At 41.2% G+C, this 22970-nt stretch overlaps 1 long non-coding RNA gene across 1 annotated transcript in view; it reads right to left on the reverse strand.

Annotated features, from left to right (window-relative positions):
• Positions 1-22970, reverse strand: part of LOC139687278 (uncharacterized) — a 355024-nt gene that overhangs the window by 158416 nt on the left and 173638 nt on the right. The window contains exon 3 of the long non-coding RNA XR_011700630.1: positions 21413-21526. This is a non-coding gene — a long non-coding RNA (uncharacterized lncRNA). The remainder of the gene's footprint in view (positions 1-21412; positions 21527-22970) is intronic.

Genomic DNA, 22970 nt, shown 5'->3' on the forward strand with positions numbered 1-22970 from the left:
GTAATGTCTCAATCTCGCCCCAAAAAGGCCGGAAATTAACGATATCTCATCCATCATAATTGTGCCACTAATGTATGATCCATCGGTCCTTATCCACAAAACATGGAAATGCAAAACATTTTAAGGTACACGTGTTTCAATTGCAACGACCAATAAAGCATTTATTTATTTATGTAGTGGCCAATATCAATTCTATTGCCGACTGCTTATAACCAACACATACTCGTAGTCTCGCTGAAATCTCATAAGCACTGGGGAACTGTAAAATTTTACTGATGTAGCATCAGAACGTTCCAGGAAAACCTTTTTTTTCATCAGACTTTTTCATTTCAGATTTATTTAACTGATGAAGGCAAGTATTCTGAAAATACATCTTCATTTTTTTATTGCTAATTAACCGCAATTAATCTATCAACAGCTGAAGTGTAAAAGTCATCAATTTTTTTTAGTGAAAAAACTCGAAATGCAAATCTGGTCTAAATTCAATCGGTAATGACACGAAGGCAACCACTTTAAGGTAATAGTTTACAATGTATCTTAAAATAAACTATGCGTGAATTTAAAAGCTTGACAAAAATATGTAACAATAATGACGTGACGAATCGAAGAATTTAACTTGGTTTAATCATGAAAATGAAACCCAAAATGAGCAAACAATGATTATGACCTAAGTTACGACTTAGGGGAATTTCCCATGGGGAATACAAACATTCGGAGAAAACTCGGAAATAGTAGGATAATTCTTATTTTAAAAGTTGAGTGCATAAGAGTTAAAAACACAAAAAAGTAATACGAAGCAGAATTATAAGCAACATATTCTCACGTACATATTACTCTGCTTCAGCACATGGTTTCCGTTCATGTCCAATTCATGCAAGGCGCAATTACGGAAGAATTATAGTTCCGAAAAAATGTTTTTATTTCCCCATATCGCAAAACGATCCGCTGTACCAACAAATGTTGCGATTAAATAACGGGTTTATGTTTCGTTGTAATCACCCTTCAACATCAATATCTGTCCGAAGATGATTGATTGGTTGCCGCGAACCATTCCTCCTAATGTTAATTCATACTTGCACTTTTAATTCCTTGACGGATGCCTTTCTTACATCCTTCTTTGCTTGGACTGCTCCTCGATTTTCTCTCCATAGGATCTCCCCTTTTCTTATACTGCCAACAACTCCATTTCGTCTCAACGTGCACCATACCATCGATCCAGAACACGAGATCTGTAGAGGCTTACTGCGTTACCATACCCTGCTCGTCCTTCTTCCTGGTACAGCACGCACTGCTCGGCCTCCTTTCCCGAATATGTGTACTTCCCCGTTTCCCTTGATAATCAAACGTCCAAAAGCACGTCCATGTGCCGCCGCCCTGAGTCGTGATACAAAAATGTTTTCAGGCAAAAGGAAAGATAATATGCCACGCATAAAAGCGTCCTTTTTCATATTTCAACCACGCTATCCGCATTGCTAGATCTCCGTGCCCAACCTTCTCAGCGGGCCCTCGTCATAATTAATCCGTGGGTTCACTGACCCATTCGGGATTCGGGGTCACTTACTTGAAAGATAAGGAGGGCGGGGCTGCGGAGGCGGCTGGCTCCCACATCGCGGAATTTTCATTAGAACCTCTTCCGTCCATCCTCCCCACTTTATGTTATTCCCCCAGCCCACCCCTTCCTCCAAACGCCCCCTCACGTACGCACAATGGAAGTCCCCACGTTCATCGGCCGGACACGCGCCGGCATCCCTTATAACACGGGGAGAGACGCCTGCTCACCCTCTCTCTCCGTGGCCGTCCACACGTTACGACCCTCGCTCCCCTTTAAAAACAAAAGACGAAACCCAGACACGGGGAGGATGCGGGCGCGACGTCCCAAGAAGCCCGATCCAAGCGACAGTAATGGCGCTCAATGGAGTCGAAAATCCTTCCCTGGAAGTTAAGTCAAATCGACTGCGAGAGTTATTCCACTCGAGGCTTCCAGCCTGAAGGGCAACCCTAATTACGCGCCCAGTTATACGCATTCACCACTTACAAGAGAGATCCGAGGGATCGAGATGGTGCGGTGGCTATCGCACTGGCTTCCCACCTAGAGGGCCCGAGTTCGAATCCCATCGGTGTTGAATATTTTTCAGAGGTATCTCGATCCTTAATTGGGGTGCTTTGTGGAGGGTACTTTGAGTGAGTACGCCGTCCGTAGAATGGGACGTTAAGCTACGGATCCCTTGGCGCCTTTCGTAAAGAGTAGGCTAATGTCGACGCCGGGTTTCTCTCCACCCTTCATCCTTTCCTGTCCTTCCCAAATGGCGCAAATGACCTCAGCTGTCGGTCGCCTCCCCTAAATACTACTACTAAGAAGAATGCGTGTATGTGCCTGTACATTCATATACTCGTGTGATATACGCCATCGGTACAGCAAACACAGACCATAGACAATTGATTGTGAAGATCATAGGGTAAGAAAGACGATGTAGGGGATATTATTATTATTATTATGTAGCCTCCAGATTATTTTTGGCATTCCCCTTCACATCGCTCCCTTACTTCTTTTGCTAATCCCCTCTGCCAAACCGCACGATCCATTTAGAAAGATACTGGAGTACACACAATATTCGACGGTTGAAACGCCAAATATATTAATATGTTCCGAGTGCATAGGTCAAGAGATAAAATACCAGAGTAATTGAACAGCATCACAAAGCGTGCGCTGTAGTTCTTCCGCAGCGTACAACATTACTGTTCTATTCTTAAAAAATCTAAACCGACGGCTTCTATAATGAAGCAGATTCAGCCTGAGGTAGGATTCGTCTCAATCTGAGGCCGTATAAAATGACACGAGATCAAACCCGACCCTCTCTTGCATTCCCTTCATTTTTTTATTACCCTGATGTTTGCGGCATTCAACAGTTAATGAATTTATGAGTAGATAAACACCATATGTGTATTAATTAACCCCGACTCTGGAGTAAGTTGTGCACCAATGACGATTCCTCGTGTTGGAAGCTTGGGATACGTACATGCCAATGTTGGCAATGAAAAGTGGAGAAAAAAAGAGCACTTCCAAAGACGATCTCTTTTTTCACTCTTTCAATTCTCTTGATTATGGCATAAAAACTATAATCTAGATCACAGAAACGAATTAATTCATTCCGTGGGTTAGTTTTAACATAAGTGTCACTCACAAAAAGTTGTAGGACTTGTAAAATAACAATGTATATAACAGCCGTTACGTTCAAGGGAGGAAAAAATGTTTTCATCTAATTCCATAAAAACAGGATATACTTTGGAACCATATGAAAAACATCAATCAATTCAGCTTTTACTGCAAATCAAACAATGACTAATAGTATTCATGGATGAGAAAGATTTTTAAAATTAATACCAGTGGAATATTACCAGTCCGTCAATGACTGGAATCATATAATCATTGCTGACATCAAAAAGCATTACGGCGAATGAACTCATATCTTAATACTGTGTAGTTAACAAGCTAAGCGGCTCACATTATGTTGAACGCCCAATGAGCTCGTCAATTTTCAAACACAAAACATAGCTGGCTTGCTTTTCAGAACCTAATGAAAACAGGGACTACGAGGAAGCATTGACATCTACCGCCATAATGTTTGATTGAGCGTGAAATGAAATCATTGACTTGGTAATTTCAATAACCTTATTTAAAACACGACCAAGGTTTCGTGTTTTACAAAGTCAAAAATTTCATTTCATTTCAATATGTTCTGTAAATTCTATAGAGTTACGCCGGAGACATCACATTTAAAAAAGTAAATTACCTGGTTTCATGCACAAGAAACCGCGCGTAAAAATTGCGTGAAAAAAAACTTTAATTGCCTCCTCCGCACTCCGATACCAATTTATTTTAAGTCAGTTTTAGGAATTTTCACTTTGGCCATAACGAGGACATAATTTTCTATTTCGCCTAAGTAAATAGAATCGTTTGATGATGCAACAACGGTCTGCCGGGAGGTCAAGAATGTCCCCAGGTATCAGACATGTATAGGTACGCAGCAGAGGGTTACCACAGTGCTCGCCGCCAGCGCCGAGAATATTAAAGTCGCGAGTCGAGGAGCGAAAGGTAACTTTGCCGGCGAAGTTTCGGAGCGCCCTTTCACAGCGTCTCCCTTCCATCATAGGACACCCACGGTGAAACTACGGAACAACAAACCTTGCATATTCCCACACGGTTAGTTTACTCCCCGTGTTTGCAAGCCGAAAATTCCTTTCACTGTTTTATCAACAAACAGCCAAAAACCACACCTATACTCTCTCCAAAAGCCAGGAAAGATTCATCAAATTTTTGTTTTGACAAAAGTTTTTTTTCGATGCCCGAAGGTCAACTGGAGAAAATTCTCATGCGCAATAGTACCAAAAGAACTTTATGAAAAAAACCGGAAAATATAACGCGCATACCCTCGTTTACCAGCCAGGATAAATGAGCGAATCAATGCTTGAAACCGCCAAATGCCAATTATCGTATAAGTAGTAGTTTAAGTGTGAAAACACAGGTTTTTCGGAGCCATACCGAGCACTCACCTCCATCATGTCAACCTTTGTCACAAGCCACTTCCCGATGAGTATTGCGTCAACCCTCCCTCTTTACACTCACCAACAATATTTCAAATTTCAATTGATTCTAACGACTGTCACTTTGATATAGAGCGTGGTTGTGTACGGGGCTGAAACATGGCCATTGAAGCAGAATGATAGGCATACGAGTAGATTGGGAGGCTTTTGAAATGAGCATGTGGAGAAGGATGGAAAAGGTGAAGTGGACTGAAAGGAAAAGAAACTAGGAAGTGCTTGGCATGGGAGGGGGGGGGGGCAAGGGGACAGCTGGGAGAAATAAAAAAGTGGCAGGAAAGATGGATACAGGACATTTTGATTGGCAATGAGATAAACATAACAGTTTCAGGTTTAACTTTGTGGAATTCCTTCACTATGAGGGTAAAAAGGAAACTTTACCCTCCCACAATAAAGATTTAATATTTACGACCATGGTTTCGAAACAGGTGATGATGATGTGTAGCATCGAAACCATGGTCGTAAAATATTAAATCTTTAATGTGGAAGTGCAAAGTTTCTTTCTTTACCCTCATCATGGCAATGAGATGTTGAAGATTATGATAGAGAGGAGAACGATAGGCAAGCAAGGAAGGAGTAGTAATAGCAAAGGCACATTGGATGGAATAAAGGGAGTATGCAGAATTGAGAAGGCTGTCACGAGGGTCTCGAATCGCAATGCTCGATGTCAGGTAGTGTTTTGTTAAGAGATACATGAGAATTGTCATTGTACCGTTAGGTAGCTCGTGTCCATCCAAAACTTACCTTAACCGGTACATTACCGATATTAATATCGACTGTACTGAACATCGACTCTGCCAAATGTTGGGAGATGAAATAACATTAGTTCAATTCCTTCTTTGACGTATGTTGTACAAAATATGAGCGCTTTCCGAGTCGGTTCAAACATTATTACAGCCCCTTGCATGCAGCATTTTGAAGCACCCAATGATTCAACCTCTTCCCCCTATGCGTGTGGATAACCCCTAATTGTCAATCATGCACTACGCAACCGTATGATCTCATTGCAAGACTTTCGGTCCATATAGTCGCAACCGCGTCGAACGGCACCCGACATCCACGGTCTTCGGAAGCGAGAGTGAGGAGCGCAATTGGCGGCAGGGTCAAGTTCGGCGGAGCGGAGGTCCGGGGAGGAAATTATTGGAAATTCACAAGTGGGCCGCCTGAAGAAGTTTTGATGGTGACAACAAGTTCAACATTGGATTCGAGGTCACTCGAATTAAAATCGGGAAATACAGTACAAGGTCGTGGCGGCTGGCATTATGAGTGTACCGGAGAACTATCGAGAAAAAGCCTAAGCGCACGCACCATAGAACACGTGTACGTACTTAACCACCGCGATGCACTCGAGTCATCATCCTTAACCCTCAACGTAAAATTTTAATGTCTAATATTTAAAATGGTAATCATGTATCGGGCACTATAAATAATACCGAAATTCCATCCCCGGATCAACTAGAGTAGAAATAATGAATGGAAGTATAATATTCAATTAAATTCCGTTGAGATATCGAAACAGTAATAGGCCAACAAGTTCACAAGAGATACGTATGACCTACGGCATAACCTACGAGCTACCGCAAGACCTTTGGCAGGAGGGTTAGCGCGGAAACCTTTTAGCACACATTACAGAGAGTGAACATTTTATTTCATAGAAATGTTTCAGGTAGATCCCTCCTCGCCTTGCTACCGCTTGTTTTACCCACGCAGATTCGCCATTCAGGGAGACTATACTCATTCGGGGCATCCTATCTCGTCAATACTGTTTGAGGACTTAATACCTCCCTCCATCGTATCCGAACAGCTCCGCGTCTCCATACTAAAAGAATAAGCCTGTATATCATTTTCATTACATGATATCTTCTTGTTTTCTCTTCAAAACTAATTTTTAATAGATACAATTTTTGACAATTCTAGCAGATTGCTTGGGGCTGTTCTTAATTCCGTAATATTAATATTTATCCCAGAACCCTTATCATATTATAAAGGCCTTAAGTTGATATGTATCGCCAAAATTCAAAATATTTTTAAAAATAAGAAAAATAAGGGAAACATAAAGAGGATCTTCGAATATCTTGTATTAAATGTGATATCTTGACGTGCAACGAGATTTCGGGCCAAGGCATAAGAAATGAGTTTCACATAAACGTTATCATAGAACTTTTTAATCAATTTGAGAGAAAAATTAATGATAATTTGCAAGGAAAATATCATTAAAATGAAAAACCCTAGATAACTTTAAAATTACTATCAGGAATAGATAATTTTAATTGGATCTAACATTGGGAAAACTGTCTATTTTGGTTATTAGGATACATATAAAAATCCCCCCTCTACAATCATCACGTGGTGGAAAGCATCGTTTTTTTTATTTAATGACCCCCAGTGCTGTTCAGGCGGTAGGATTGATAATTTGCTCGTGTTTCGATCACCCATAGAAGATAAATCGAAGGTTAGGAGGCAGACGAAAGGTAATTCGCGTACCGTCTGTTCCTCAGAGAGGCAGCTGCAAAGACGTCTGATCGCAGAGGGGTGATCAATGAGTAATGGCGTCAAGTTAAACACACTTGAGGGAGAAATTGAGAGCCATTCAATAAAAAAATTATTGAAATAGATTTGAATATGACTCCTGGCAACTACGGGAATCGGACCTCTGGGCCGTACGTCGTGCACGGGAGTGGGAGAGGCAAGGCTCCCACGATCAGCATCTCACGAAATCCTAGCAAAGCGAAAATGACAATAGCAGCCAGAAGACGGCCGAGTTAGTTAGAATAGGGATATGGAATATTAGAATGATGAGGGCAGGGAAATAAAAAAAATATTAAGCAATATATGGAAAGAGGAATTGAATATATTTTACGGCTGTGCAATGTGAGAAGGAAGAGGAAGGAAGAAGGAAGCGAGTGAAAGTAAAAGGCTAACGTACAGTGGAGGGGTAGAGAGGCGGCGAGGGATCGCAATAGTGCTGAACAAAAAGGTACGAAGAAGCGTAGTAAACGTTAGAGCGCCCGAGTGATAGATTATGGTATTACTAATAGATCTAAAATCTGAACCAACGTGCATGGTCATTTTGCAGGCATGTATGCTACCAGGCATTCATAAGAAGGAAGAAGTTGATAGGGTATACGATCAGCTAGAGGATATATTAGCGAGTATTCTCGAAGGGAATTTGATAGTTATGATAAGAAAAGGGTACCGGCACGATGCTGAGGAGATTATAAACGAGAACTGGAAAATAGGAGACAAATGGGATCATATCAAAAAAGTATATCGTAAGTCGCAAAATAACTTCTACGAATATCAAATAGAAAAAGGAAAATGACGCCATTTAATGCATTAGAGATGAATAAGAAGATATTTTAGAGTGGGAAATAGATTTATTTAAGCGCAGAACTCGGTGGAAGAAACTTCAAAGAGCTGAATAATTAATAATTAGCCGAGGCGAGAAACCAATAAGGCAAGAGAAGAGTAATACACGAAGCAATTTAGGGATGCGAAAAGTTTACGAAGGAAAAATGAAACAAGTGCAGTGATTGCACTATCAGGAAATAAAGAGGGAAACTCGTGCACACCATCAAATATACGTCAGAAAAATTACTAATTGAACCAGGGATGGTTCAAGAGTAATGGAAGGAGCATACAGAGGTTTCATACGGTAAAGACATAAGTCCTGCAAGTTTAGACATAGAAAGAGAATATGATGACGCAGTTGAGGATAGCTCACGTCAGGGATTACTTAATGGAGATAGAGATGGTATTAAGGGAATTTAAATCAAATTAGGCCTTGGGGATGGATCACATTCCAGCGGAACTACTTAAGGGTATAAGAAAACGTGGAAATGAAAGTTTGAAAGGGCTAATTCGTAGCTTTGATGACGGAGGAATTTGGCCGGAAGATTTAGTCGGATAAGAGTTAGCTCTCATCCCCAAAAAGGTAAAGGCAGCCATACGTGAAGACCAAAAAAAATAAGTTTGATTTCGCACGCCGCTAAGTGGTACTTATGATCACTGATAAAAGGCCGTAGATGATGAAATCATTTGACGATGAGGTGAAATGATTACTTCGGGGATGATCCGCTTGCGCTCAGGAAGGGGAGAGGAGGCAAGCGTGTTGCCATGGCAGTAATGCCGTCACAAATGGAATGGAATATGGAATGCAATCAGGATGTATTTGGCTGTCTCGCAGATTTTTGACAAAGCGTTTGATATGGATGGGAATTTGTGGGATGAGGATTAAAATAAACCGAAGAAAGGTTACGATACTTTCCAAACCAAAGAAAGAGGAAGGCTAAGTGAAAAATTACATTAGATGGGGGAAAAAAAGATCGGTAGGAGCAATTTACCTATATTGGCAGTCCTTAGGACCGATTTGGTCAAAGTAGGATGGAAAGAGTTGCGTTAGACAAAGAACCTTATACAGGTATTGAGTTGATGAGAGGGACGTTGAGTTAAGATATTAAAAAAAGGCTATTTAGGTTTTACTATACGTAGAGTGTGATTTTGTACGGCATGAAAACATGGTGGTTGAAGCAAGATGATAGGCGTATGCATTCTATGATTTCTGGCTCAACTTTGTGGAAGTTCACGTTCTACTAGTAGTAGTAATACCTAAATAAAGAACAAAATAAAAAACTAGTAGTACCAAATTAAAAACAGTGGAAAAATACATTGTCTTTTTCATTCAATGATAGGCGTAGCTGGCAAAGATAGGTTTATGAGATGTGGGTATGGAGAGGGATTAAAAAGGTAGGATGGGCGGAAAGGAAAACAAACGAAGAGGTGCTAGGCATGTTAGGCGAGAAGGGGATTGCTGGGAGAAATCCAAGGGAGGCAGGAATGGTGAATGCAATGCATTTTGATTGGCAATGAGATGCTGAAGACTGTGATATAGAGGGGAGAGCATTTGGCAAGCGCAGAAAATCCAGGAAAAGGATAGGAATGATGGACGGAACGGAGGAATGACATACGTATGGAGAATCGAAGAAGGTTTATCGTATTGTCGGCTGTCAGATTGTTTTTTTTGATGCTCAGTCTCTGTCCATCAAAAACCTTATTTAAACGGTAGAACACCTATTTTAATAATAATCATATGAAATAGTTAATCAAAACATTGGAAAAAAAGTATTACCTAGATTATTTAATCAATATAAATATACTGTGAATAACTTAGGAAAAAAGTAGTTTGCATATTCCAACATGCACATTTAATTACCACGAGCCCATTTTAGATGAAAATGACAGAATTAGTCGAAACCCGGGGAATGCAAATAAGTTGTATCCAGTTGAATTTACGAAATGCTTCCTTTTATTTTCCCTTTGATAGAGAAGAAATCCCTCAGATTAAAGCCTTAATATGGTATGTTTTATGTGATTAACGTAGAGGTAATAAACTCTCTGTATTGCAAAATAACATCACGTGTTTGGGCGTATTCTATTTTGAAATCATTCTGAAAGCCATTCCCGCAGCAAGAAAAATCTTTTTTTAATCCCTTGCTCTCCGTAAAAATTTGGCAAATCCTTATTCACCCCCTCCGTTGGGCAATGGAGAGTTTTTAATGCCTTTCTGATTCCAAGTTTTTCTTTAATCCTACGATAATAATTTTAATTTGGACTAAGAGTTGATTAGTAATTGCAACCGCATAAATCGATAGTCGTGTAGACCTTTGCCACTGAAGGCACTTCCCACCTTTAACTCCAGCGTGTGGGTTGACAAATGGATACGCCCAGTTTAAAGGGACCCGTAGGAAGTTACATGTTGGAAGTATTCATCTTCAGCGGCCCAAAATGAAAAGTGTGGCGAGGGAAGGATGCATTTTATAAAGTAAGTTCATCTTGAAAAATGAAATGTACACCACCCCAAAATAGCGTTTTCCTGTTTTATCAAAGAATTATCACGCAAGTAATCCTTAAGAAAGAAGGCAAAATACAATAACCAAAAAAGCTCCGCATTACGTAAAAAGAGATATTAAAATAAATCCGATTTTTTTGTAAAATAACTCGTTTGTGAGTTTCATGTCAACAGCTGTTCGATTGGCCTGGACTTCATGAACCCGTCATTTCTTTTTCTGTTTCGCATGCATAAATATATGTTATTATTTTTCATTTATTATTATTAGGTAATCTACCGGTTAAAGTAGGTTTTTCGATGGACATAATTACTAATTAAATAATTTGTAACCCCTAGCAAAAAAAAAACAACATCCTACTCTATATCAGGTCCCTCTTCATCTCTGAGTACTTTCTTCCTCCCTTCATCCCGTCCAACATCCCTATCCTGTTCCTTCCCTTCCCTCGTTTGCCTAACATTCTCCCCTCAATTACAGTCTTCAACATCCCGCTGCCGGTCAATACCCCCTTCATCCACTTTTCCTGCCTCCATAGGATTTCTCCCAACAAACCCCTATCTTCGCCCACCATACCAAGTACTTCCTAGTTTGTTTTCTTCTCTGTCCATTTTACCTTCTCCATTCTTCTCCACACCCCCTTTCAAAAGCCTCCTGTCTACGTCTATCCTCCTGCTTCAATGACCACGTTTCCGCGCCGTACATAGCTACGCTCCATATCAAAGTTTTTACGAGTCTTTTCTTAACATCCTTACTCAACGTCCCTGTCATCAACTCCCTCCTCCTTATGAAAGCCTCTTTGCCTAGCGCAATTCTTCTCCTTACGTCCCTACTACTTTGACCCTGTTGGTCCAAAACACTACCGAGATACGTAAACTGTTCTACCTGCTCTAGTTTTTGCCCTCCTATTTTAATGTTTAGCTTAGCCTATATATAAACGATACTATATCTATGTACATATATTACATATAGACCTCGTGTTTTTCCTAATTTGCCATCCATAATTAAAATTAATTGTAATTTTCAACAATTTAATTTGTTAGTGGCACCACGAGACGCTCATCACTCACTGTAAACCTTGCGTCCTTGAAGAAAGAGAGAAGCATGCATTTAGAGATATACAGGTATGTGGAGAGGAATGAGGAAAAAATAAAATGGAAGGAAAGTAACAGACGACGACGAAGTTCTAGGCGTGGCAGGGGAGAAGAAAAGGCTCTTGAGGGATATTAGAAGAAGGAAGGACAAGTGGATGCAGGAGATGATGAGAGGCAATGGGATGATGCCAAAAGCGGAGGGAGAAATCGAGAAATGTGAGGTAGAGGGATGCGTTGAATACGCAGTTTGGATGGAATTAAGAAAATTAAAAAGTACACAGAGTAAATAAATGAGACGAACGCAATGTTCGGGCCAATCAAAAACCTACTCCTTCATTCGAAAGGCTACTCCTGAAATAATAATTGTGCAGAGGGCCACAGCAGCAATTTTAAGTCCAAAATGGATTTACAAGCACAAAAATGTAATACAAAGTATTCGAAACCACGTAACCCGTTAAACGGAGAAGTGGGCAGGCTTATTTGTCATTATAATTCAATAGGGGAGAAAATCTTTCAATGGGTGCGCATCACAGCGCAATTGCTCCTGCTCAACGTGACGCAACTGCATCACGGTAAGTGCGTTTACGTGTAAAATGTGTGAAAGACGGACCGCGATCGATCATTATCTGACCTTAAATAATAAATGTTAGGCCAGCCACTCATAGGTAACTTCCCTTAGAAAACATTGCGCTCTCTTGTTCAAATATAGACGACAGTAAATATTTGCATATTCAAATTATTTGCTGGCTATATCGTTCATATATATCTGGCGAGTGCGGACACACAAATTCGGGCATGCATAAAGAGGGTAATTCAATGCAGCGAGCATTTAAATCTCTGCTACTAGGTTCTTTTGAATAAATTTGTTGCCAGAGTGGCTGTAGCAATTTGATTCATGATATTCCGTTGGCTGAAGCAATCGGATGGCGTAAAAAAATTAAAAGCAGATCGTTCAACTACAGAATAAAATTTATACGTGAGCCAAGATTCGATCCCGCGTCCCTCTGAATAAACAAAAAGAAATCGATTGGAATGCCACCTCCTCCTCCCTTGAGTGAATAGAGTAAAAACGTCACCCATTCACCTCGCGTTTATTTGCAGGGTTTGAACATCTACATGATTTATATGGCATACTTGTATTTTGTCCGCTTTAGCCCATGAGGGAAGCCATTCCGCTCCAATCATAAATTTCCCGACATCATTGGAGCTCGTCACATTGGTGGGGGGATACGAAACGGGTAATTAAATGTACATTATTATCACGGCGACGGCCACGGAACAGAACTGAAAGAATTATATATATATATATATATATATATATATATATATATATATATATATATATATATATATATATATAAACACACACACATACATATATATGCATATATATGTATGTGATTTTTCGGGTGCCAGATCTTCCTGTGAAACCATAACCGGCACAAGGAAAGGAACCCTATCCTGATGTGTGAATTTCACACGCCGTCGGGCTTAGTACTGGGTGAACTCTACCATTACCTACCAAACCGACCTTCGGGTTGATTACTGTGTTTATGGTTTATACATATATATATACATATATATATAAATTCTATAAATAAAATTATCAGTATTGTAAGGTAAACGAGGAAAGGAAGGGAACAGGATAGGGATGTGGGACGGGATAAAGGAAGGAAGGAAGTACAGATAGATGACGGAGGACTTCATGTAGAGTAGTTGCTGATTTGTGTTTTGTTACGAGTCACAACATATTTTTTTAGTAGTTGCGTCCATCCAAAACCTACCTTAACCGGTAGATTACTTAATAATAATAATATATATTTCAAATCATGTGTGTGTGTATATATACACACACACACATATATATATATATATATATATATATATATATATATATATATATATATATATATATTCAAAAATTGGTGAAAACGGGCACCACCTATCTCTTCGGGCGCCCCGTTAAAGAGGTGTCTCTGCATTTAAAATCAACGGGACACTTCAACGAGTCTATCTCTCGCAAACATCTCTCCCAGGCGGGTCGCCCACAGTTGCCCCCCTCCCCCCGCGTGTAAAGGGTTTTCACAACGCAGTGCTCAGCTCGAAGCACATCCTCTACAACCGGGAACGTGCATGGAGCACCGCAGATAGCCACAAGTCCGCCGGGACTTGCAACCTCGCTCCCGTATTCTGTTGACTCCTTATCGATGCTTGCCTCGAGAGAAAAAATAAAAACGGGTCGTTCTAAATGTTGTTTGAAGCACCCAGCCGCAAAGGCGCACTCTGTGGCCAGGGGATATTGCTATCGTGCTGTTAAAATGCATAGTGTTGCGCTTCCCACCCCCCCACTCAAAGTTAACTCTGATCCATACAACGCAAGATTAATGCGGAAATTTAATACAAGTATCCAGTGGCGGCTCCCAACGCCAAGTGGTCCTATGCGTGCGGCCCTTCTGGTCCAGGCCTTTGCATGCCTATCATTTCGACCGGCTGACTTCAGGAATTAAGTGAGTAATTATTATCAGCCATAGATAATTTCCTTGCGTCACTCACAGGAATAAAGTACATAGAACAATTCCGTGGGGTATATTATGCGCTTTATGGATAATACGAGGGTAATCCAGAGAGTAACCTCCGCTTTCGTGTAGCGTGAGAATTAGTGTATGGAGCCGAATGGCCGCTGTATTGACGCACACAATATGGGTCAGTACGCCTCGAGCTGCAGTGGTTGGAAGGTCGCGCCGCTTGTCGTTTGTTTACAATAACGAGTCAAAATGAGCAACATAATTGGAATTCCCGCCGAATGTTAACTTTGTTCCGTGATAAGGTTTTTACTGATAAAAAAACTTCAAAACTGCTAAATTCATCGGAAAATTATTGCTCTCGGTAAGGGCCATATGTGATGATTGACAATAGTTGTGAGTCAGTGCTGTCGTTCGTTTAAGAGTTAATCTCCAAATCTCGATGTCCGTCACAGGCCAAAACGATGGCCTGTGACGGACAATGAATTGCCCCTGGATATCGAAGAAGAAGTTCGTGAAAATCGTTTTGCGATAACTGACATCTTTAGAAAGTTTTCCACAGATTACTAAGACTCTGTTGCATGGAAACACGATTGAAAAGTTAGGCTGCTATCTTGCACAGCGGAGGTCACTTTCTGGGCAGACCATTTGGCGGGAATTTCAGTTGTGTTTTTGTATTTTGACTCGATACTGTAAACAAACGACAAGCGGCGCCTTACCTTCCAACCACTGCAGAACGAGGCGTACTGACCCATATTGTGTGCGTCAATACAGTGACCATTCGGCTCTCTCTTCCACTAATTCCCACGCTACACGAAAATGGAGGTTACTCTCTGGATTACCCTCGCTAATAAGGGCATTCATAAAGGAAAACCAGGCAACAATCGGAGCCTTCGAAGCATGTAGGCCGAAGATCAAAAGAAGAGACAAAGAGAAGACTTGAGAATCAACATAAAAGAGTAGAAGAGGAACACGTCATATGATTGTATAATTGAAAGGGGAAGGAGAGCCAGGCGGCTTAAACACATCAGTAAACGCAGCGGATGATTTGCAAGAGAGGGCGAAATCGAAGGGGAGACGGAAGGGCAATGGCCTCCTCGGTCTCCACTGGGAAAAAAAGGAGGCCAAAATCGAAAACCAAATAAACAGGCATTTAAGTAGGAAGGGCTGTCAAGTTGAGCAAGGGAATTAACTTTTGAGAGGAACGAAGAAAGACTTCAGATGTTCACCAGCAATCTCGAACCCCTTGAGTTAACTCCACGTCAGCATAAGATGGCACAGGCAAATCAGTTCATTTCAGCAAAGATAATAGTATACAAAAACAAAGATTTCAATCAATCCTTCAAAGCCACCCACTTCTCGGGTTCATCACTTGGATAGTTTGGCGATTTAATTCCGAGTTTGAACTCTTCCCTCGGTACCAGAGAAAAGTAAACTCGGGCATACTATCTCTCTCGGGGAAGTTTTAATCTCTTTTCTCTTTTGCATTTCCGGGTTGCTAGGAGAAGAGATGGCCAAATTCTAAATCCGAGCAGACAAGGTATAAATAGTTGGAGAGGGGCAGGAAAAAGAGAAGGCAGGGGCGCGAGATAGAAAGAGGAGGAGAGGCGAGGAGATGGGCGAGAGGAAGGACAGATTGAAGATTTCCACATGGAAGAGAACGATGCTCTCACAAGATGGTAAACAAAACTTTTTGCCATTAAAAAATAAAGTGATAGAAAAATTAACGTGCGAACGAATATATTTCCTGGGAAAACCCAAGAGGAGATGGAGTAAAATAGAAAAGAAAAACATTGAAATCGGTGAAAGAGACAAACGGCAGGATTAACATACGTAATCCGTGTTTTTCTTTGTAAAAAAAATAAAAAAGGTTTCAGAATGATTGGTTTCTGCGAGAATAAAAATGGAGAGATAAAAAAGAAGAGCCAATGGCAGTTGGAGTATTTCTACACTTGAGAAAAAGACGAAACGGATTAAAGCAACAAAGACATGTAAGCGGACTCCGGAGTTCAGCTTTAGCCAATATCGAAGATATAAATAAGTACTAATGAATTTCTACGCAAAAAGTAGTCGATAAGTGATTTAACCACGGCGAAACGTAATTACATAGAGAAAAAATGAAAACCAATCGGTAAAAAAAATAGTTTACTACAACATCTGTGACATGAAAATGGGAAATTACAAATGTAATAATGTAGAGGCAATGCGATCATCGGTAAAATGTGTTTTTTAAAATTAGGTTTTTAGAAACAAAAAAATACTTGTTTAAACAAATTTCTGAGGGTCAAGTAAAATGTACAATTATAGCGCTCAAAACGAAAAGCTTCGAATAAAGGATTCCAACATTTCCGGCGTCATTGGCGGCATGAATGTATGTAGTTTAGGTGAAACCCGAGTTCAACAAGCTCTTCTGTCGTGGAATGTCGTTCCACACTTTCACCAAGATTTAACCAGTGTTAGCTACGAACTGCGTACTTCTCGCGTGTTATGGTGGAACTGGAATAAAATTAGTTATTAATAGCACTTTTCCCATAGGTAAATATTTTTTACCATTCGGATCGGATAATAAATTTTTATCAAGTGATGAAGTCCAACGTTGGTGGTTCAATAATTCCTTAGAAAATCCAAGAGATGGTGTTAGTAGTATCGGAAAAAGTTTTCTTTTAGTGAGCATAATCTCTCACTAGACTGCTGTTAAATTTTCAGCTATATCCATCATGTGGTTTCATTTTCATAGTTGATTGAAGCAACAAACATCTGTTTACTTAGAAAGATGGAAAATGAGTTTCGTGTGGTGATTAAACATTTCTATTTAAAAGGCTTAACAATGAAAGAGATCAAAGCCGAATTGGATGAAGTTCATAGCATATCTGTCCCTGTGTTTCCGACTGTTTACAGTTAGTTCAATGAGTTTAAACATAGCCGTACATCCAAAAATGATGGCATATCACAAGATATATCGTTTTCAATTGTGCACGAAAAATTGGGTGTGAAAAAACTCATCAATAATACAAGATGCTGCGTCTCTTCTCAGTGGAGAATAAATGCAGTCGTGTGGTCGATTCGGAGGCTGGTTTGGTGCTTTTCCGTCGCAACTCTGCCGAGTTTCTACATCGATACATAAATGTGGAAAAAAATGGATACAACATAACACTCCAGAGAAAAAGAACAGTAGAAACAGTGAGTTGCTAACGGCACCCCACTGTTTCTACTGTTCCTACGGCTCCAAAGAACTCGAAGACAGTGAAATCGGCCGACAAGGTGGTGGTTTAAGATGCACGCGGAATCATTTACATCGATTACTTGAAAAATGAGCAAACGATAAATGTAGATTATTAAAGTGTCGTTATTGCACCGGTTGTTGAGATAGGTAGATAGTCGTCTTTATTTTGGAGCGAGAGTGAGACTATGGAGTCTCCTCTACCACCTTAACCCCTCGTCACACATTTACAATAATAACCTTACAGATAAATTACACGAATTGTACATTAGAAAGCGCAGAATAGAGAAAAAACCGCCTCATTTCATCCTCTTCCATAAAGACCTGCGTATTACTACAGCATCCACCGCATTTACCAGACTTGGCCCCAGTGATTTTTTCATTTCCAAACTTGAAGAAATGGCTCGTCGGAAAACGATGAATATCGAATAAGGAGATCATCGTCAACACAGCTGCCAATTTTAAGGAACTTCCGAAATCCCACTTTTTGAATGTCTTAAAAAAAAGTCGGAGAAACCCTCGGAAAAGTCTAACGAGCTAAAAGGAGAAAATGTAGAGAAATAAAAAAAATCCACTGGATGTATTTTTTTCTATTTTTTTCCTAAGGACTTATTGAACGACCCACGCATCTTTATTTAGGGGAATCATAAAGAATCAACATTAGATTGATGTATTTTTATCCCAGGAGTAACTCTACGCAATACTACTAGAGAATATGAATGGTACATTAAACAAATAGAGAGAAAAAAAGAAAATAATAGAGAAGAAATAAGATATGAGGGATGATGGGCTGATAAATGGAGATGCAGAGCGGGGGACAGAAGGAAGAGAGTGAAGAAGGGGCACACTGGATCCTGAGTCCTGGGCAACTTATGATGATGAATTATTTGGTAGTCTACCTTTTCAAGGTAGGTTTTGGTTAAACGCTGACTGTACACTCCAACATATCTTATTTTATTTATTTATTTTATTTTAAAACATTATTCACATACAGCAGTAGCGCCATTTTACAGTGAAAAATATAACAAACATGAAAGAGGACAAAAGACAATAACAGCATAACAATAACGAGAACCAAGAATGGACCGGGGAAAGTTTTAATTTACTGAAAGGTGGGATAAAGCTTGGGTGGTGAAGTTTTTGCATGATAAGTGAAAGGGGTCGACAGTGTGAGGGAGTGAATTTAGAAGGGAGGAGAGGCGAAATAACAGTGAGCGCTTGGTGAGAGATACTACTTGATCAAAAAGTTCCCGGAATAACCACCGTGTGGCGCTCCCATCGTTCCGATTTGAGTTCTGTTTTTTTTGTTAAATTGGTACATCTGTTGTTGATATTCCCTTTAAATCTTAGTGTCATAACTTGACATTTGCAAAAGTTACGTAGCCAAGAGTACATCTATCTCTGTGTGTGTTGGCGATTTTTTACAATTGCAGAAATGGATTTAAATTTGCAACAACGAACTTGTATTAAATTTTGTGTAAAAAACGGATTTAGTGGCGCACGGACGTTGGAAATGTTGGAAAAGTGTTTCGGCAACGATTCTCTAAAAAAAACGGTCGTTTACCAGTGGCACGAGCGGTTCAGAAGTGGTCGTGAGTCAATCGAAGATGATGAACGCAGTGGCAGACCATCGACATCGAAAGTCGGTGAAAAAATTGATAAAGTAAAAGAAATGTTGGTCAATAACCGCAAATTAACCATCAGAGAAATAGCGGAGGACTTGAACATTGCCTATGGATCCGCCCAAGACATTGTGGTTAATGATTTGGGTTTCCGTCGTGTAGCAGCAAAGTTGGTGCCGAAAGACCTCAATTTCATGCAAAAAAGAGACCGTGTTGACGTCGCAAAAGACATGATTTGCGAGGCTGAATCCGATCCCACATTCATCAAAAGGATCATTACTGGAGACGAGACGTGGGTTTATGAGTACGACACGCAATCCAGACATCAGGCAAGTGAATGGCGTTCACCAAATGAGCCGAGACCAAAAAAACCACGTCGTTTTCAGTCAAAAAAGAAGGCAATGCTGACGGTTTTCATGGATTACAACGGTGTAGTGCATCATGAATTTTTGCCAGAAGGCCAGACAGTAAACAAAGAGTATTATTTGGGCGTTATGAGACGTTTGCGTGAAGCAATTCGCCGAAAGAGACCAGAAATGTGGGCAGAAAACTCGTGGATTTTGCACCATGATAACGCACCGTCGCACAGTGCTATCATTATTCGTAATTTTTTGACGAAAAATGCAACAAATACCATCCAACAGCCACCGAATTCACCTGATTTGGCTCCCTGTGACTTCTTTCTGTTCAATCGAGTTAAAAAACCATTACGGGGAACGCGTTTTAGCAGCCGAGAGGAAGTAATGGAAAAATCGCAGGAAGCACTGATGGACATACCGAAAACCGACCGTAACCTTTGCAAATGTCAAGTTATGACACTAAGATTTAAAGGGAATATCAACAACAGATGTACCAATTTAACAAAAAAAACAGAACTCAAATCGGAACGATGGGAGCGCCACACGGTGGTTATTCCGGGAACTTTTTGATCAAGGTAGTATTCTAGGAATAGGCAGATGGAGTAGGGAGTGGGTGCGGGTGGATCGGGTAGGTATTCTGCAGTTGAAGAAAGATAGCAGTTCAGGGCAATCAATAGCCGAGTTTAGGGGATTTTAGAGGAGTTTTAAATCAGCTTTAAGTCTGCAGCTTTGGGGACTAGAAATGGATAGGGAAGATAGAACAGCATTTGAGGACATATTGCGGTAATGTGGGACTCGGTGTTTGACTATTTTGGCATTGACATTTTGACTGTTTGACATTTATCCTCACCTGACAAGCAAAATCCTTATAGCTCACACTAAGTTTATCTCCAATTCGGCACGCTTCCTTCCTCCTTTCATTCCATTCAAACTGACTATTCTTTTCCTAACCCTATCTCGCTAACCTAATTCCCTTCCCTCTATCACAGTCTTCATCATTCCATCGTCAATCAAATGATATGCTTTCAACTTTCCTGCCGTCTTTGGATTTCTCCCAAAAACCCTCTCCTGCAAAAAGTGCATAGCACTTCTTCCTTTATTTTTCTTTCTGTACATTTCACCTTTTCCATCCTTCTCCACACATACATCTCGAAAGGGGATCTTCAATCTCCGCACTCTCTGCCCATCATCTTGCTTAAATGGCTAAGTTTCCGAGGATTACAAAACCACGCACCATACCAAATTTTTCATTACTCTTTTCATAATCTCCTAGCTTGAAATTCCTGTCATCAATTCTCTCCTTCTTATAAAAGTTCCCTGGCCTAACCCAATTCTTCTTCTGATATCCCTGCCACTGTGACCATATTGATTCTAGTGACTTCCAAGATACGTATACTGTTCAACCTTTGATGAGGATGATGATTTGATGAAAAAAACGTATTTCGTTTCAGCTGGCAGTTTGTCCACCGATTGTAGAAGATTGCACACAGATGACGGCGGATACACTGAAACTATAACCTGTGAAGCCAGTCGTTCGAGCAAGACAAATGACGCCCGTGCTTGGGGAGTTACGAACCAATCATGATCACTGATTGTGCTCCGTCTGCCGCACCAAGCATCGATTTCTGCGAGTAAGCGTGAGGAGGGGGGAGGTCTCATCGAAAGTCGAGAAATCTTAACACAAAAACCATTGTGTACATCCACCCAGGTCGCTGAACCCAATCCCCCTTCCCATCCACTCCCCCTCCGCCCCTCCCCCTTTCCCACCAAAAGAAATCCTGGGCGAGCTCCAGGGAAGCAAGACTGCCAAGCACCCCTTCAGGGCTCCACGACCTAAGCTGGCCGATGCAATCCCTTGGTGAGTGACAGTTATCATCTCATTACATTGTCTAAATTTCCACGATGCGCGCCCATATAATTCTTCCAAGAAAGGAGGTCTAGCTAGGCGCTCGTCAGCTAGAAAAACGGAAAGTTCAACGGAAAGCAGCAATTTTCGCATTTACTATATGTATTTTTTTTCTCAGTATGCATGGTATCGTTTTACAGGGACGTTAAAGTAGCAACTCATGCCTCATAATGCATCTGATCTCCTAGGGATTGCCAAATTACAAAACTAAAATCAACCGATAAAAGATGCAAAAGTTTCGTATTACCTGGGAAGCAGAATAAGTAGCGATGGAAGAAGCAGGGAGGCTATATTCAGCAGACCGGCCCAGGGCAAGGCATTCGACCGGAAGAAAGGCCTACCAAAGACCAGCGATATAAGCCTGGAAGAAAGAAAGCACTCCATTAAAGCAGGGGAATATTTTACATGGTACTGAGGCAACAAAAATAACAGCATTTTAAAAGAGAAGGTTGAAACCATCCAAAATGTGACGCTACAGAATAATAAAAAAACAGAAACACAGTAATCAACCCGAAGGCCGGTTTGGTAGGTGATGGTGGAGTTAACCCAGTACTAAGCCCGACGGCGTGTGAAATTCACACATCAGGGTAGGGGGCCACGTTCCTTTCCCTGTGCCGGTTATGGTTTCCCAGGAAGATCTGGTACCTGTAACATCACATTGCTTGGGTGGAGCTGCAGGTCCCTAGAGACTTGCCCGGGAATCGAAACCGGGACCCTCCCTTTAGTTGTCCAACGCTCTACCCACTGGGCTACCGCGACCCACCCACAGAATAATGAGTTTCATGAAATCGACAGGTCTGAGAACGATTAGAGAAACTAGCAAGTCTCACACACATGCGAACAAATGTATTTATTTATTTATTCCAGCAAAAGAGATAAGAAAACATCAGTTATCAATGGTAGTTCATTGAGCAGAGTGCTGGTCTACCCAGCGGCGGTCCCGCGATTGATTCTCCCCACCTACCCGAATGTAAGTGAATTTCACACGCCGTATTGGGCGTAGAGCGATGTGAGCACTCAGCAACCAAATCAACCCTTGGGTTGATTACTGTGGTTGATGTTGACCTAATTACCGATTTGACCTCATACTCCTTCCTTAATCTCTACGAAACTGCGGTTTAACCTAAGATGAGTTTTTTTTATTTTGGAAGCCCTAACCTCTAAATCGTAATTTCACACATTACTCACGGAAAGGAATAAATCGTGTTCGAGGAAACGTAGAGTAAGACGCCAATCACAAGGAATGAAGCATTCAAATTACAAAACGTAATGCGAAGAAACGAAATTTTGCGAGGAATGAAACACGAACGAGATCACAAAGTTCACTCGCAGTCGACGAGTGGGAGTGATGGGAAGGCAGCCGAAGTGATTTGCCCATCACCACTGGCGGAATCATACGGCAATCGGTTCTCACAAAAAGGGAAGGCGAGAGCGGGCGGGGGGGGGAGAGGGGTCGTCTGGTGCGAGGCGCGGTGCCGAGGGAGGGCAGAAGCCGCGCGCCCAAAAGCCGATGGGAAACAATTACCCGGGATTCCCGAGAAAGAGGCTGGCAGAGAGAGAAGGATCGAATCGACGTCCGAGGGTTATAGAGGGGGAGGCGCAGGGGTAACGGGTGGGGGGAGGGATTAACGAATTGCGCTAACCTCCTTAAGGGTCCCCGCCTCCGCGAATTAATCGAAAGATCAACGCGGTCGGAAGGGGAGGAGAGGTTAGAGGACCGAGATGAGGTGGATGGCTTAAGGGGGCAAGGAGGTGGGTTTTGGAGGCTCGGGGAGAGTGGGGGAGCAGTGATTTGGAAAGGCGGA

The sequence above is a fragment of the Hetaerina americana genome, unplaced genomic scaffold (assembly GCF_022747635.1).
Source record: "Hetaerina americana unplaced genomic scaffold, ioHetAmer1.1.p SCAF_19, whole genome shotgun sequence".
In the NCBI taxonomy this organism is placed as follows: domain Eukaryota; kingdom Metazoa; phylum Arthropoda; class Insecta; order Odonata; family Calopterygidae; genus Hetaerina; species Hetaerina americana.